Source organism: Bos taurus, chromosome 5, assembly GCF_002263795.3.
Source record: "Bos taurus isolate L1 Dominette 01449 registration number 42190680 breed Hereford chromosome 5, ARS-UCD2.0, whole genome shotgun sequence".
NCBI classification, from domain to species: Eukaryota; Metazoa; Chordata; class Mammalia; order Artiodactyla; family Bovidae; genus Bos; species Bos taurus.
The window spans coordinates 39,745,170-39,764,488 of NC_037332.1; positions in this window are offsets into that span (position 1 = coordinate 39,745,170).

Here is a 19,319-nt window from a genome sequence, read left to right on the forward strand (position 1 = left end):
CAAGCAGTTTTATAAACTTACACAGAACCTGAATCTGTACTCCATGGGATGAGGTTCGGTGGAAAATCTGTGCTCAGCTGAAACGAGAGATATGTACAGGAATTAGCTCTGTGTCAGTCTTAGGAGAGAAACTGCCTTGCAGCAACTTCTCATGAGGCTTCTCTCTGTTTGCTCCAAACCGAGTCACAGGGCTCCAGATCAACACTTGGGTTAGACTCTGATGGCCACGTGGTCTGTGTGCAGGTAAAATCATTAGAGTACTGCTGTAGAGCCATTTTCCTGCAGAATCCCCAATCTGCTTTTAATGCTGACTCTGTGTTGTTCTGTCCTTTATAATCATCAAAAAATCTATAGAAGTGACTTACAGAAAAATAGTGTAAACTAATATGATACTAGACTAAAATGCCAACTATTTATCTCTAAATATCTATTTGTGTATCCATTTATGTTTCTAAAGTAGAGATGCTTGCCTAAGTATTTTTTATTCAAGATTCAAGATGGTTATATTATATCTCTGTCTTCTTATTAGGGATGTTTGAATAATGCTTTAAAAAATTTAAGGCTACAAATGAATATATATTACATATAGAGGTTTATACAACAGAAGAGAGTTATTATCCTTGCTTGATGAACTCAAGAAAGACTTCTGGAAAAACATGACAGCCAGGTTAATACCTAAAGACAGAAGTTTAATCTAATATATAGTTTCCAAGCCCTATTCTTGGCATATATTGTGGCTGAAAATAAAGGCAAGAATAAGTCAGTATAGAGTCTTGCACAATAGTCTAACAATCTATAAAGATTTTATCTAGAGTGAGTATGACTTTCGGAATTAAAACTGAGGAGCTGAGATTATATTTGTGTGTCAGATAGCACTGGGAGCAGGGAGTATTGATTTAAGTACCACACCTTCTCCCTTCAAAAACTAAATCAAACAAAATGGAACAGATAAAGCAAATAAATTAACAGTTTTCCAAAATGGAAATTGATAATCTTATTCAAAAATTTATTTAGAATTACAAAAGACCAAGAATACTTGAGACAGTCTAAAAGATAAACAGAGATCCAACCAGTCCATTCTAAAGGGGATCAACCCTAGGTGTTCTTTGGAAGGAATGATGCTAAAGCTGAAACTCCAGTACTTTGGCCACCTCATGTGAAGAGTTGACTCATTGGAAAAGACTCTGGTGCTGGAAGGGATTGGGGGTAGGAGGGAAAGGGGACGACAGAGGATGAGATGGCTGGATGGCATCACCGACTCGATGGACGTGAGTTTGAGTGAACTCTGGGAGTTGGTAATGGACAGGGAGGCCTGGCGTGCTGTGATTCATGGGGTCGCAAACAGTCGGACAAAGAGTGACTGAACTGAACTGAACTGAAAAGATGAAAAAAAGGTAGAAAGGCTTTCTTTAAGGAATATTGGTGTTTGCTATGAAGATAATTAAGACAGTGTGGGGGTGACTGAAGAATAGACCAATAGCTCAAAGAAACAGACTAGAAAACCCAGAAAGAAATCCACATAGATATAGATAGTTTATGTAAAAGTTGGCACCCAAGAAATGGGAGAAAAAAAATGGCCTATTTGATAAAGTGTTGATCAATTGGATAACTATGTGGGGGGAGGGCAATGCAGTTTCCTCATACCTTACTGAAAAAATTATTTCCAAACAGATTTTAAATTTTAAATATGGATGTGAAAGGAAAACCAAAGATAAAAATAGCATAAGAGCATATCGTCATGACTATTGTTAGGAAATAGTTTTTAAAGTTAAAACATAAAATCATTATTCATGTATTTGTTAAACTACTTCAAAATTGTTAATCTTATCAAAATACACCATTTGAGAGATTGAAAAAAGCAGTCTATGGAGTGGGAGAAATACTTATATCATCTATAACTAAACTCTAAAATAATATTAAATATTCCTACTAATCAATGAGAGAACAACAACCCAGAATGATAAAAAGGCAGGAGGCTTGAACAAACCCTTCACAAAATTTCTCAAGGGCCAATAAATATGTGAACAGGTATTAATACCATCAGAATTTTGGATAGTACAGCAGAAGTTACGTATTTGGATGTATAAAGAGTTTTAGTATTGTGAATTAGAACGTATATAGCTTTATAAAGAGCCTGCGTAGTAAAGCTCGGAGATGCTCTTACCGTCTTCCTCTGCTTCAGTGAAGTGACAGTGTCAGGAGCTCATCAGAAGCCGCTCAGACTCTCATGTCTGCCAGTTAGTCTGGCTATAACTTTCTCTGGAGAATATGACCTTCCCTTCCCTTCTCAGAATTCTCTCAAGGTCAGACTTCAATTCAGAGTCAAGCAGACAGGAAGTTCTTGGAAATGCAATATCTGGTTTCTCTTCTATAACAAGGAAACATCTTAATTAGTGATGCCAAGTTGAGAACAAATAATTCAGAATGATGTCCAACCTCATTGGTAATAGGGGAAATGAGGAATAAACCTGCAAATAGGTTCACTGTGCACTCACCAGATGGCTAGAAATAAACAGCAACAATTTGAAGTTTTCAAATATGTGGAGTGATGAGAATGCTCCACATATTCCATGAGCATTCCATTCCATTCCATCCTCATGGAATGGAGTATAAATTGGTAGTAGAAGTATAAACTGGTAAAACCACATTGTAAAACCATTTGGCATTGTGTATGAAAATTGTGTATATGCATGTCATTTGACTCATTCCACTCTAATCATGTATCCAACAAAATGTATGAAACGCAAAGCAAGGACCACGTCCAATAGTGTCCAGTGTTACCTGTCATATTTGAGGAGGCCAGTGTGGCTGGAGTGGGGTCGTAAGACACTAGGTGAAATGGGAACAGGGTGAGATTGTACAGGGACTTGTTGGCCATTGTTAAAACCTTGAAGGGTTCCCCTCAAAATGTTGACATAAATGTACTGTTTTTAAAAAAGGATCATTCTGTGTTGAGAAGTGACTGAGGGGGCACAGGGCAAAGCAGGGAGACCAGGTAGGAAGCTGTTGCTTAGGTTCAGGTAGATTGTTGGTGATTTGTACCAGTGTGATGGGGCTGAAGTTCAGTGCTGAGAAGATGGGCAGATTCTCAGTATACTTAGAAGGTAGAACTGGCAGGAATTTTTATGATTTGGATGTGGGGTGAGAATGACTCCAAGTTTCATGTATTGAGCAAGTGGAGACTAGAGTTGCCAATAACCAAGATGTGACAAGACGGTGGAAGAACAGATTTTAATCTTCTGCTGAGCTGGTTGTTGGGCTTAATAAAGTTTGAGAGGCTTATTAGGAGGCCAAAAAGTCACAGAATAGGGTGCAAGTGATGTAAAACATTCATATGTAATAAAACTAAAATTCCAACTAAACAAACGAAAGTCATAGATAGTAAAACAAATGTTTAGCTATGTGGAAGAACAGGAAGTAATTGGTAGGAGAATGAATTTGAGCGTTCACGTACTCACTTTCATAATAGACAGTCAATCACTATTGCCTGAACCTGAGATACTTAGTTGAAATAATGATATAAATTCTTTAGGCTTTCATGAACACTTAAAATTTAATTTGGAAAGATACTTTAAGTTAAGGTATTTTTTTGATGAAGAAGCAATTGCCAAAATGATAGCAATTGATTTAGCTTCAATTCAGCTCTTTTTCTTTTAAATTAAAATAAAATGGCGTTGATGATTTTTAAAAGAAAAGAAGCAAGTATAGTTTCATTTTAATAGTGGTAGTTTGCTCTCTCAGTCTAGATATCTTTAGCTCTATGCTCATGTAGGAATAAATGATTGTCTGGAATTAAGACCACTAAAATTTAGCAATGATTATATCTAAATGATGAAATTGTTTGATTTTTGTAAACTAACTGGCTTGTATATTTTTTAAACATGCAAATTTTATCATTAAATGAATGTACAGTTTCTATATTTAAGGATAATAAAGTGCAGATTATATGAGTTGTTAATGTTACATATTCTTAAAAATTTGCAAAATTACTAAGCAAATGAGATTTATTCTGGGAAACCCATCTCCAAGACAAACTCATGCCTAGGTGTGTCTATATTTGCCATGTCGATGATGTTAATCTTATAAATAAAACACCTCAGCCTAAGGTATTTAATGTATTCCATTTCAGAAAGTGAGAAGTGAATAAAAATACTTTTGTGAACCAAACGTTTATCATATTAAATGATGATAATGAGTATTGATTATTACCTAGTAGAATGTTTTACAACAAACATATCCAGAAGTAAGAGGTAAAATGATCAATAGGTTTATCCATTTGGGGGAAACTTAGTTTAGTTCAGTAGCTCAGTCTGTCCGACTCTTTGCGACCCCATGAATTGCAACATGCCAGGCGTCCCTGTCCATCACCAACTCCTGGAGTTCACTCAAACTCATGTCCATCGAGTCGGTGATGCCATCCAGCCATCTCATCCTCTGTCGTACCCTTTACCTCCTGCCCCCAATCCCTCCCAGCATCAGAGTCTTTTCCAATGAGTCAACTCTTCGCATGAGGTGGCCAAAGTACTGGAGTTTCAGCGTTAGCATCAGTCCTTCCAAAGAACACCCAGGACTGATCTCTAGAATGGACTGGTTGGATCTCCTTGAAGTCCATGGGACTCTCAACAGTCTTCTCCAACACCACAGTTCAAAAGCATCAATTTTTCGGTGCTCAGCTTTCTTCACAGTCCAACTCTCACATCCACACATGACCACTGGAAAAACCATAGCCTTGACTAGACAGACCTTTGTTGGCAAAGTAATGTCTCTGCTTTTGAATATGCTATCTAGGTTGGTCATAACTTTCCTTCCAAGGAGTAAGCATCTTTTAATTTCATGAAAGGTATAATTCAGGATAAAAGGAAAAACTTTTTCATTAATTTAGATTTGTCTTTGAGATGTTTCAAAAATATTTACTGAACACAATGAAAGTTCTTTCTTAGATGTACTGGCTTAATTTTTCTATTTATGAGAATTTAAATAGTGCCTGCATCAAGTATGTTACTTTGGAAAAAGACTTTTTATTAGAACAAACTTTTCCCTTTAACAACCCAAGATCTGAGCTAATAATGGCAGTCAGCCAACCAATTTCATGGATTAGTTTAAAATATCTCTTGCTTACTAGCAAAATGTCAAGACGTTGGATTTTAGAGTTTACTTAATTTAATTTTCTCTGCCTAAAAGTAATCAATACTTCTCTCCTTAACTTGGTAAAAGCATTTATATTAATGAGTTACTCTGCTGACACTCATTTAATACCAATGACTTTATATTAATTGCTTTTCAAAAATAATTGTGTTCATGGTTTCCAGTACCACACACATATCATCAGGATTTAAAATGCATTATTGTGTGAACTTGGAATTGCTTTCTGTAAATGTTCCAAGAACTTGTGATGAGATTGATGTTGCAAGCAGCTACGCTTGCAGATTTTGGTTCTGAATGAGCTACTCTTCTGCAACATTTCAGATATTTGATTTCATAACATTTTCCAAGTTTTAAAATATGTGCTTGCAAATAGATTCCCATTTTTGCATGAAAGATGAACACATAATTTAGTTTCATGGTGTATAATTGAAAATGTAGTCTTCCTAGTTGTATTTCTGGAGTTAAGAATTTTCTTATCTGTCTTAATATTGTTTAAAGAGTAAAACGAACCAATTATAAAACATAAATAAAAGCATGGTGTATTAAAAAAACACTGACTCAAGATATTTGGCTGATGATTATTGATCTTATTTTCTAAATTGCAAAAGTTTATGTACACATTTTCCATTTTCTGTTAGCATTTTTGAATACTTAATAAATACTACTTGGGGTAAATACAACATTTACATAATTATCACTTTACTGTTGAGGTAGCAGTTTAGCTCAGACATAAAAAAATCTTGACGTCTTAAAAGCTAAATTTCTGCATGCTTGTGATGCCCTCTTTCCAAAGATGTGATGTAAATAAATGGAATAAAGTCAGGGTTGGACAAGGGTGTTTGGGAATGTGCATGGATTCTTTAACCTAATACTAGAGGCTTGATAGGATTCACACATTCCTGGAATTTGGGGATCCTCAAGGATCAAGACTGACCCAGTGAAAGATGTCTTGTGTATTTCTATTTATGACAATGTGTAATGGAGGAAAGAGCTGAATTTCAGTGACCTAGAAGGGATCTTCCACTCTATTGAAACTCTAAGTGAAGTCCTTGACCCTTAGCTATTTCGGATAGACCAGTTAGTTATCATCTCAGCACATTGGAGGCTTTTCCTCCATTTGCAAGCTGCACTGAACACAGTTATACTCCTTGCTTTCAAGAGAACATACTCTACTGAGGTTAACTGTCTTTGCTCTGTGAATTGGGAAATCTATATGCTTGACAAGGCCCAAATAACAATGATCTGTTTGAAAAAGCACTATGTAAACAAAGTTAAAAGTAAAACAATTGACTGAAAGAGTATGCAACAATATATAACAGAAAAAAAATATCCAAAATATTCCATAATGACTATCAGTTCAGTTCAGTTCAGTCGCTCAGTTGTGTACAACTGTGTGACCTAATGGACTGCAGCATGCCAGGCTTCCCTGTCCATCACCAGCTCCCAAAGCTCGCTCAGACTCACGTCTGTCGAGTCAGTGATGCCATCCAACCATTTCATCCTCTGTTGTCCCCTTCTCTTCCTGCCTTCAATCTTTCCCAACATAAGGGTCTTTTCCAATGAGTCAGTTCTTCGCATCAGGTTTTGGAGGCCAAAGTTTTGGAGTTTCAGCTTCAGCATCAATCTTTCCAATGAATATATTCAGGACTGATTTCATTTAGGATTGACTGATTGGATCTCTTTGCAGTCCAATGGACTCTCAAGAGTCTTCTCCAACACCGCAGTTTAAAAGCATTAATTCTTCAGTGCTCAGCTTTCTTTATAGTCCAACTCTCACATCCATATATGACTCCTGGAAAACCCATAGCTTTGACTAGATGGACCTTTGTTGGCAAAGTAATGTCTCTGCTTTTGAATATGCTGTTTAGACTGGTCATAGCTTTTCTTCCAAGGAGCAAGCGTTTTTTAATTTCATGGCTGCAGTCACATCTGCAGGGATTTTGGAGCCCCCCACTGTTTTCAGTGTTCTCAATGTTTCTCCTTCTATTTGCCCTGAAGTGATGGGATCAGATGCCATGATCTTTAGTTTTCTGAATGTTGAATAAGAAAAGACAAAAATACAGTTAAAAAAAATGGGCAAAATTTTGAACAAATCATCTCCAGAAGAGGAAATACAAATGACCAGACACATATAAAGGATGTTTGCCTTAAATAGAAAGGAAGGAAATGCAAATTAACACAATTGTGAAATATTCTCTCATTAGATTGAGAAAAAAATTGTAATATCAAGTGTAGATGAAGTTTCTGGGGTATTAATATTCTCATATATGTTGATTAATTTAAATTAGTTTTTTATATATTAAGAATATTCTAGTTATAAATAATATGAACATTTTGTTATACAACTGTCTTGATTACTTAATATCCATGTGCCATTCTTTTTGTAATAAAACTCTGATATTCCTTTGAGAATCCAACTGGTCTTCATTGGAATAAATTTTGTTGGCATTACCAATCAAGGTACTCATCCTCTTTAAGGAAAAGGGATTATCACATTGTTTAAGTAAGGCTACTAAGTGACCTTTCATTGGATTCTGAATCTCTATCAAAATTGCAAGAATATAAAAACATATGAGTGCTAAGAACATTTCAGATTTCATCAATTTTTAAGATGTCATACATGCAGAATGTAGCATTACTATATATATCCCCACCAAAAATGATCACCAATTACACAGAAATGCTTTCTTTTCCCTTACAATTTTTTATATTTAGTAAACAACCTCTTTAGATATACCTTCAAATTTACTCTTGTCATACTTCACTATTGCACATAAAAAGAAAAATATAAGTGAAATAAATTGACTAAGGATTACCTAAATCCTCTTCCTTCTGAGAATTGCTTTTTATTCTCTGAGTTCTCAGTGTTCTTGATTTTCTAAGCTATAGAAGAGGGTAATTGATGGAGCATGTTTTAGTCCCAGATATATTTTTCCGAACAATTTACACCATTCAGCAAATTTTGTTACTTGTAGTCATTTCTTCAAAGATGAGTAACAATTTCACTAATACAACGTCTTTGCATTATGTTGCTTTTATATCTTTTTGCATATAATTTAAACATAAGTACCAATTCATAGTATAACCAGGATATTTTACATATAATTAAACAAAATATATATGGTGCCAACTACAGCTATTTTTTAACTGTAGTGAGAACAATATTAACATTATAACCAAGTTCTCACAGGCCCAGACAAGATCACCTCCTTTAAAATGCCTGTATCCAACCAGAATTGTGAGATGTCATTTAAGACATGTTAAATTATGAAAAAATACACAGCTTGGAAATGATTAAATATGATGATTTCTTAATGGTAACTATATGCTACCTACAAGAGACACACTTTAAATATACATACAAACTGATAGTAACAGGAGAGAAAAAGATATCCATGCAACTGAAAATTAAAAGATACAGAGTCTTACAGCATTTGTATCAGACAAAATTGTACCCCAACATAGAAGTACTTGAACTTCCCTGGACGCTCAGATGGTAAAGAATCTGCCCACAAAGTGAGACACCTGGGTTTAATTCCTGGGCTGAAGAGATCCCCAGAGGAGGGCATGGCAACCCACTCCAGTATTCTTGCCTGGAGAACCCCTATGACAGAGGAGCCTGGCAGGCTATAGTCCATGGGGTAGCAAAGAGTCAGACACAACTGAGCGGTTAAGCACAGCACACCATGCTGCTACTAAGTTGCTTTAGTTGTGTCCGACCCTGTGTGACCTCATAGACAGCAGCCCACCAGGCTCCTCTGTCCCTGGGATTCTCCAGGCAAGAACACTGGAGTGGGTTGCCATTTCCTTCTCCAATGCATGAGAGTGAAAAGTAAAAGTGAAGTTGCTCAGTTGTACCCAACTCTTAGAGACCCGATGGACTGTAGCCTACCAGGCTCCTCCGTCCATGGGATTTTCCAGGCAAGAGTACTGGAGTGGGTTGCCATTTCCTTCTCCAGAACACCATAGGAGTACTTAAAAACATGGAGCAAGTACTGTTTTTTTTTTTTTTTTTTCAGTCACTCAGTTGTGCCTGGGTCTTTGCAACCCCATGGATTGCAGCTCACCAAGCTTACCTGTCCTTCCCCAACTTCTGAAGCTTGCCCAAGCTGATGCTCATTGACTCAGTGATGCCATCCAACCATCTCATCCTCTTTTCTCCATTTCTCCTCCTGACTTCAATCTTCCTCAGCATCAGGGTATTTTCTAATGAATCAGCTCTTTGTATCAGGTAGCCAAAGTATTGGAGCTTCAGCATCAGTCTTTCCCATGAAATTCAGGGTTGATTTCCTTTAGGATTTGACTGGTTTTTCTCTCCTTGCAGTTCAAGGGACTCTCAAGAGTCTTCTCCAACACCAAAATTCAAAAGCACCAATTCTTCAGCATTCAGCCTTCTTTGAGGTCCAATGCTCACATCCATACAAGACTACTGGAAAAACCAGAGCTTTAACTCTACAGACTTTTGTCGACAAAGTAATCTCTGCTTGTAAATATGCTGTCTAGCTTTGTCATAGATTTTTTCCCAAGGAGCAAGTGTCTTTTAATTTTATGACTGCAGTCACCATCTGCAGTGATTCTGGAGCTCAAGAAAATAAAGTCTTTCACTCTATCCGTTTTTTCTGCATATATTTGCCATGAAGTGATGGGACTGGATGTCATGATCTTAGTATTTTGAATGTTGAGTTTTAAGCCAGATTTTTCACTCTCCTCTTTCACTTTCATCCAGAGGCTCTTTAGTTTCTCTTTGTTTTCTTCCATAAGGGTGGTGTCATCTGCATGTCTGAGGTTATTGATATTTCTCCCAGAAAACTTGATCCCAGCTTGTGCTTCATCCAGCCCAGCACTTCACATGAAGTACTCTGCATATAAGTTAAATAAGCAGGGTGACAGTATACAGCCTTGATGTACTCCTTTCCCGATTTGGAACCAGTCTGTTGTTTCATGTCCAGTTCTTACTGTTGCTTCTTGACCTGCATGCAGATTTCTCAGGAGGCAGGTCAGGTGGTTTGGTATTCCCATCTCTTTAAGAATTGTCCACAGTTTGTTGCGATCTACACAGTAAAGGCTTTAGCATAGTCAATGAAGCAGAAGTAGATATTTTTCTGGCATTCTCTTGCTTTTTCTATGACCCAATGAATGTGGTAATTTGATCTTTGGTTCCTCTGCCTTTTCTAAATCCAGCATGTTCATCTGGAATTTCTCGGTTCACGTTATGTTGACCCTGGCATGGAGAATTTTGTGCATTGCTTTGCTAACACGTGAAATGAGCACAAGTGTGCAGTAGTTTGAACATTCCTTGGCATTGTCTTTCTTTAGGATTGGAATAAAAACTGACCTTTTCAAGTCCTGTGTCCACTGTTGATGTTTTCCAGATGTGCTGGCATATTGAGTGTAGCACTTTAACAGGATCATCTCTTAGGATTTGAAATAGCTCAGCTGGAATTCCATCACCCCCACTAGCTTTATTCATAGTGTTGCTTCCTAAGGCTCACTTGACTTTTGCACCCCAGGATGTCTGGCTCTAGGTGAGTAATCACACCATCATAGTTATCTGGGTCATTAAGATCTTTTTTGTATGGATCTTCTCTGTATTTCTGCCACCTCTTCCTAATATCTTCTGCTTCTGTCAGTTCCATACCATTTCTGTCCTTTATTGTGCCCATCTTTGCATGAAATGTTCCCTTGGTATATTTAATTTTCTTGAAGGGATCTCTAGTCTTTCCCATTCTACTGTTTTCCTCTATTTCTTTGCACTGATCACTTAGGAAGGCTTTATTAACTCTCCTTGCTATTCTTTGGATCTCTGAATTTACATGGGTATATATTTCCTTTTCTCCTTTGCCTTTTGCTTCTCTTCTTTTCTCATCTATATGTAAGCCTCCTCAGACAACTGTTTTGCCTTTTTTTTGCATTTATTTTTCTTAGGGATTGTTTTGATCACCACCTCCTATACAATGTTATGAACCACCATTCATAATTCTTCAGTCATGCTGTCTATCAGATCTAATTCCTTGAATTTATTTGTTACTTCCACTGTATAATTATAAGTGATTTGATTTAGGTCATACCTGAATGGTCTAGTGGCTTTTCCTACTTTCTTCAATTTAGTTTTGAGTTTTGCAATAAGTTCATTATCTGAGCCACAGTAACCTCCTTGTCTTGTTTTTGCTGACTGTATATAACTTCTCCATCAGAGGGCAGACTGAATGAAAACTGCAATCACAGAACAGTAACCAAACTGATCACTTGGATCACAGCCTTGTCTCACTCAATGAAACTATGAGCCATTCCATGTAGGGGCCACCCAAGATGGACGGGTCATGGTGTAGAGTTCTGACAAAATGTGGCCCACTGGGGAAGGGAATGGCAAACCACTTCTGTATTTTTCCTTGAGAACCCAAGAACAGTATGAAAACACAAAAGATGTGACACTGAAAGATCAATTCCCCATGTTAGTAAGTGCCCAATATACTACTGGAGATTAGTGGAGAAAAAGCTCTAGAAAGAATGAAGAGGCTGAGCCAAAGAAAAAACAACACCCAGTTGTGGATATGACTGGTGATGGAAGTAAAGTTCGATGCTGTAAGAACAATACTGCATACTAACCTGGAATGTTAGGTCCATGAATCAAGGCAAATTGGAAGTGGTCAAACAGAAGATGTCAAGAGTGAACATCAGTGTTTTAGGAATCAGTGAACTAAAATGGACCAGAATGGGCAAGTTTAGTTCAGATGATCATTATATCTATTACTGTGGGCAAGAATCATTTAGAAGAAACAGAGCAGCCCTTATAGTCAACAAAAGAGCATGAAATGCAGTACTTGGTTGGAATCTCAAAAACAATGGAATGCTCTCTGTTCATTTCCAAGGCAAACCATTCAATATCACAGTAATCTAAGCCCATGTTCCAACCACTAATGCCAAAGAAGCTGAATGGTTCTATGAAGACCTACAAGACCCTCTAGAACTAACACCAAAAAAGATGTCCTTTCCATCATAGGGGGCCGGAATGCAAAAGTATGAAGTTAAGGGATATCTGGGGTAAGAGATATCTGGGGTAACAGTCAAGTTTAGCCTTGGAGTACAAAATGAAGTAGGGCAAAGACTAACAGAGTTTTGCCAGGAGAATGTACTGATCATAGAAAACACCTTCCTTAACAACACAAGAAACGACTCCACACGTAGACATCACCAGATGGTCAATACAGAAATCAGATTGATTGCATTCTTTCATTCACTAAACCATTCTGTATTGTGTATGGGTGTTTGTGTTAGCTGTTCAGTCATGTCTTACTGTTCGCAACCCTATGGACTGCAGCCCGCCAGGCTGCTGTGACCATGGGATTCTCCAGGCAAGAATATTAGAGTCATTGTCATTTCCTTCTCCAGGGGATCTTCCCTACCGAGAATCAAAGCTGGGTTTCCTGCACTGCAAGTGGATTCTTTTCCATTTGAGTCACATGTGTGTTTGTGTGTGTGTCTTATTACATACAAAATCTTGTGCTGTTCTGTGAAGAGAAGCATAGTTAGCCTGTTGGGACACTTTGAACTGTTGTCTTTATGATAAATGTAAATGTAGAGAGACTATTACTCTTGGCAACCATGCTCATCTCAAATCACTACTGGGATTCTAGCCACTTATGCTAGGCATTTTGCTTCCTCGGTGAACTAAACAAATAATGTTCAGCATCCTAAATATAACTCTTACCTTCTTTAACTCAAATTTGGTCCAGAAGCTGTAATTATTCAAAACTGTAAATATTCATATTTCATTATTTCTAATACACTCAATGTTTTTTACATGTTAATATATGAGAATTGATGATGAGTGCTAAAGAATTTATAGTTTTGAATCGTGGTGTTGGAGAAGACTCTTGAGAGTCCCTTGGACTGCAAGGAGATCAAACCAGTCAATCCAAAGGCAATCAGTCCTGATTATTCATTGGAAGGACTGATGCTGAAGATGAAACTCCAAAACTTTGGCCACCTGATGCAAAGAACTGACTCATTGGAAAAGACCCTGATGCTGGGAAAGATTGAAGGTAGGTGAAGGGGATGACAGAGGATGAGATGGTTGGATGGCATCACTGACTCGATGGACATGAGTTCAAGCAAGCTTTGGGAGTTGGAGATGGACAGGGAAGCCTGGCGTGCTACAGTCCATGGGGTGGCAAAGAGTCAGGCACAACTGAGCAACTGAACTGAACTGACTGATATCTAAGAATGGAATGCATCTTAAAATTTATAGCATCTCTTAAATGCTATAAGTCAGGAGACAATAATGACTTTATTGTCACTGCTTGCACATATGTGACTTTGGTCATAGCTGTTTATAATTGGTATTACTTTATTTGTGTTAGGAGCATTTTGGGGATAAAACATTGAGTTTAATGGCTCTTTAAATGTCTTATGATTCATCAGTAAGACCAAAATTTATTATCTACTGAAATTTATGGAAATAGAGCACCTGGACATCTAGGAAATAAAGTCCAATGCTGTACAAAGCAATACTGCATACGAACCTGGAATGTTAGCTCCATGAATCAAGGCAAATTGGAAGTGGTCATACAGGAGATGGCAAGAGTGAACACCAACATTTTAGGAATCAGTGAACTAAAATGGTTTTGATTCTTTTGATGTTTTTGAGCTGTGGTGTTGGAGAAGGCTCTTGAGAGTCCCTTGGATAGCAAGGAGACCCAACCAGTCCATTCTAAAGGAGATCAGTCCTGGGTATTCTTTGGAAGGAATGATGCTAAAGCTGAAACTCCAATATTTTGGCCACTTCAAGCAAAGAATTGACTCTTTGGAAAAGACTCTGATGCTGGGAGGGATTGGGGACAGGAAGAGAAGGGGATGAAAGAGGATGAGATGGCTGGATGGCATCACTGACTCGATGGACGTGAGTCTGGGTGAACTGCGGGAGTTGGTGATGGACAGGGAGGCCTGGGCTGCTGTGATTCATGGGGTCACAAAGAGTTGGACACGACTGAGTGACTGAACTGAACTGAACTGAATTAAAATGGACTGGAATGGGTCGATTTAGCTCAGATGACGATTATATCTACTACTGTGGGTAAGAACCCCTTAGAAGAAAAAGCAAGAAGACTCTTGCTTTTTCAATAATCCAACTGATGTTGGCAGTTTGACTGTTGGTTCCTCTGGAGGTAATGAAGATAATGGTGAACTCTTTCAAAGATCCCATGCATGTGCTGTTACAGTGCTGTCACTGCCCCCAACCCTGCAGGAGGCCACCATCTACCCATGCCTCTGCTGGAGACTCTTGGACACTCCCAGGCAAGTCTAGATCAGTCTTTTGTGGGGTCACTGCTCCTTTATCCTGGGTTCTGGTGCACACAAAGTTCTGTTTGTGCCCTCCAAGAGACTATTTCCCAGTCCTGTGTGAATTCTGGCAACTGTATGGTAGGGTTAAGGGTGACCTCCTCCAAGAGGTCTTATGCCATACCCAAGTCTGCTGCACCCAGAGCCCCTGTCCCTGTGGCAGTCCACTGCTGACCCATACCTCCACAGGAGATGTTCAAACACAGTTCTCTCTCAGTCTCTGTGGGGTTCCTGGGTCCTGGTGCACACAAGGTTTGTTCAGCCCTCTGAGCATCTCTGGTAGGAATGGGGAATTTGCCCCTCCTACAGTCTTGCTGGGCCTTTTCCTTTGCCCTTAGGTGTGGGGTCTCTCTTCACAGCCTCTCCAGCACTGTTCAGCCACCACTCCAGTGCCTACCATCTTGCTGGGTTTTTCTGACCTTGGACATGGGGTATCTCCTCATGGAAAAACAGACTGGTTCCAAATAGGGAAACGAGTACTTCAAGACTATATATTGTCACCCTTGCTTATTTAACTTATATGCAGAGTATATCATGGGAAACGCTGGGCTGGATGAAGCACAAGCTGGAATTTTGATTGCTGGGAGAAATATCAATAACCTCAGATATGTACATGACACCACCCTTATGTCAGAAAGCTAAAAATAACTAAACAGCCTCTGGGTGAAAGTGAAAGAGGAGAGTGAAAAAGTTAGCTTAAAACTCAACATTCAGAAAACTAAGATTATGGCATCTGGTCCCATCACTTCATGGCAAATAGATGGGGAAACAGTGGAAACAATGACAGACTTTATTTTGGGGGGCTCCAAAATCACTGCCTTTTCATTCTGTTCATGGGGTTCTCAAGGCAAGAATACTGAAGTGGTGTGCCATTCCCTTCTCCAGTGGACCACATTTTGTTGACCATCTTGGGTGGCCCTATACGGCATGGCTTAGTTTCATTGAGTTAGACAAGGCTGTGGTCTATGTGATTAGATTGGCTAGTTTTCTGTGATTGTGGTTTCAGTCTGTCTGCCCTTTGATGTCCCCTCTCAGAGCTTACTGTCTAAGTGGGGTTTCTCTTAATTTGGACATGGGTTCTCTCTTCACAACTGCTCCAGCAAAGCACAGTCACTGCTCCTGACCTTGGACATGGGGTATTTCCCCTTGGCTGCTTGCTGCCCCAGCACTGTAGAGCCACAGCTTCCTTTGACTGAATGGATCACAATTAACTGTGGAAAATTCTGAAAGAGATGGGAATACCAGACCACCTGACCTGCCTCTTGAGAAATCTGTATGCAGGTCAGGAAGCAATAGTTAGAACTAGACATGGAACAACAGAGTGGTTCCAAATAGGGAAAGGTATACATCAAGGCTGTATATTGTCACCCTGCTTATTTAACTTATATGCAGAGTACATCATGAGAAACGCTGGGCTGGATGAAGCCCAAGCTGGAATCAAGATTGCTGGGAGAAATATCAATAACCTCAGATATGTAGAAGACACCACTCTTATGGCAGAAAGTGAAGAAGAACTAAAAAGCCTCTTGATGAAATTGAAAGAGGAGAGTGAAAATGTTGACTTAAAGCTCAGCATTCAGAAAACTAACATCATGGCATCCATTCCCATCACTTCATGGAAAATAGATGGGAAACAGTGTCAGACTTTATTTTTTTTTGTGGGGAGGGGGCTCCAAAATCACTGCAAATGGTGACTACAGCCATGAAATTAAAAAACACATACTCCTTAAAAGGAAAGTTATGACCAACCTAGACAGCATATTGGAGAAGGAAATGGCAACCCATTCCAGTGTTCTTGCCTGGAGAATCCCAGGGATGAGGGAGCCTGGTGGGCTGCCGTCTATGGGGTTGCACAGAGTCGGACACAACTGAAGCGACTTAGCAGCAGCAGCAGCAGATAGCATATTAAAAAGCAGAGACATTACTTTGCCAACAGAGGCCATCTAGTCAAGGCTGTGGTTTTTCCGGTAGTCATATATGGATGTGAGAGTTGGACTATAAAGAAAGCTGAACACCAAAGAATTGATACTTTTGAACTGTGGTATTGGAGAAGACTCTTGAGAGTCACTTGGATGGCAAGGAGGTCCAACCAGTCCATCCTAAAGGAGATTAGCCATGAGTGTTCTTTGGAAGGACTGATGTTGAAGCTGAAACTCCAATACTTTGGCCACCTGATGTGAAGAGCTGACTCATTGAAAAGACCCTGATGTTGGGAAAGATTGAGGGCAGGAGGAGAAGGGGACGACAAAGTATGAGATGGTTGGATGGCATCACCTACTCAATGAACATGAGTTTGAGTAAACTCCGGGAGTTGGGGATGGACAGGGAGACCTGGAGTGACGCAGTTCATGGCTTTGCAAAGAGTTGGACATGACTGAGCGACTGAACTGAAGTGAAATGCACTGCAGATGGTGACTGCAGCCATGAAATTAAAAGACGCTTGCTCCTTGGAAGAAAAGCTATGATCAAACTAGACAGCATATTAAAAAGCAGAGACATTACTTTGCCAACAAAGGTCCGTCTAGTCAAAGCTCTGGTTTTTCCAGTAGTCATGTATGGATGTGAGAGTTGGACTATAAAGAAAGCTGAGTGCTGAAGAATTGATGCTTTTGAACCGTGGTGTTGGAGAACACTCTTGAGAGTCCCCTCGACTGCAAGGAGATCCAACCAGTTCATTCTAAAGGAATTCAGTCCTAAATATACATTGGAAGGACTGATGTTGAAGCTGAAACTCCAATACCTTGGCCACCTGATGCGAAGAACTGACTCATTTGAAAAGACCCTGATTTTGGGAAAGATTGAAGGCAGGAGGTGAAGGGGATGACAGAGGATGAGATGGTTGGATGGCATCACTGACTCAATGGACATGAGTTTGAGTAAACTCCGGGAGTTGGTGATGGACATAGAGGCTTGGCGTGCTGCAATACATGGGGTCACAAAGAGTCGGACACAACTGAACTGAACTGGGCATAAAGGATAACACTTTTTCTTCCTGTTGGCCAGGTCAGACAATTTCATTTGCTTAAAATGAGTTTTTATTTTATTCTATGTATAATATACTACCCTCAAATCTTTTGGGCTTAAAACATCAAGTATTTGTTATATCATGCAGTTTCCAAGAGTCATGAACATGGAAGCATTTTGGTTGGGTAGCTCTTATTCAATGTCTTTCCCAGCCCGCAGCTTTGCTTTTAGCCAGGGCTTCAGTCATCTGAAGGCTTGACTGGGGCTGGGATGTGCTTGCAAAATGTCTCATTCACATGGCTGTTGGCAGGGCCCAGTTTCTCACTATGGGGACATCTCCAGAGGGCTGCCTGTGTACTTCTACAACAATTTGTCTTAGAGAGAAGGACCAAAATGAAAACCATATAAACTGCATTGGCTTTTTATGACTTAGTTTCCAAAATCCTGCACTGTCACTTCTGTTTTTTATCATATTCGCTTGAAATGAGTCACTAAATTCAGTTCAACCTCAAGTGGAGGGGAATTAGAATTAGGTTCCACCTCCTGAAAGGAGGAATATCAAAGAATTTTTGGACTTCTTTTTTCTTTTTTTTAATAGCCCTAATAGCTATCTATTAGTGCTTGATATTAATGCCTATTAATACTCCTTCATGGATCACAGCCTTGTCATGGTGAAGGGGCTTGGGTAACTTAATGAAGCTATAAATCATGCCATGCAGGAGCACCCAAGATGGACTGGTCATAGTGGAGAGTTCTGACAAAATGGAGAAGGGAATGGCAAACCACTCCAGTATTCTTACTGCAAGAAACCCATGAACTGTACGAAAAGTGAAAAAGATATGATACTGGAAGATGAGCCCCCCAGGTTACAAAGTCAGAAGGCTACCGGGGAAGAGTGGAGGACAATTATCAATTGCTCCAGAAAGAATGAAGTGGCTGGGTCAAAGTGGAAACAATGCTCAGTTGTGGATGTTTCTGGTGGTGAAAGTAAAGCCCAATGCTCTAACAACAATTTCTCATAGGAACCTGGAAAGTTAGGTCCATGAATCAAGGTAAATTGGATGTAGTCAAGTAGGGGATGTCAAGAGTAAACATAGACATCTTAGAAATCAGTGACCTAAAATGAATGGAAATGGGTGAATTTAATTCAGATGACCATTATATCTACTACTGTTGTCAAGAATATCTTATAAGAAATGGAGTAGCCCTCATATTCAAAAAAAAAAAAAAAAGATTATCAATCTCTTTTTTTTGAGTGCAGTCCCCAAAATGAACAGAATGATCTTGGTTCATTTTAAGGCACACCATTCAACATCATAGTAATACAAGTCTATCTGCTGACCTCTAATACTGAAGAAGCTGAAGTCAACTGGTTCAGCGAAGACTTGCAAAACCTAATTCAAAAAGGATCTCCTTTCCTTCATAGTGGATTGGAACGCAAAAGTATGAAGTCAAGAAATACTTGTAGCAACAGGCAAGTTGCAATGGAGTACAAAATGAAGCAGGGCAAAGGCTAACAGAATTTTGCCAGGAAAATACACTGCTCATAGCAAACACCCTCTTCCGACAACATAAGAGATGACTCTGCACATGGATATAACCAAAAGGTCAATGCTGAAATTAGATTGATTATATTCTTTGCAGCTTAAGATGGAGAAGCTCTATACAGTCAGCAAAAACAAGACTTGGAGCTGACTGTGACTCAGATCTTGAGCTCCTTATTGCAAAATTCAGACTTAAATTGAAGAAAGCAGGAAAAACCACTAGACCATTCAGGTATGACCTAAATCATATCCCTTACGATTATACAGTGGAGGTGATGAATAGATTCAAGGGATTAGATCTGGTAGACAGAGTGTCTAAAGAACTAT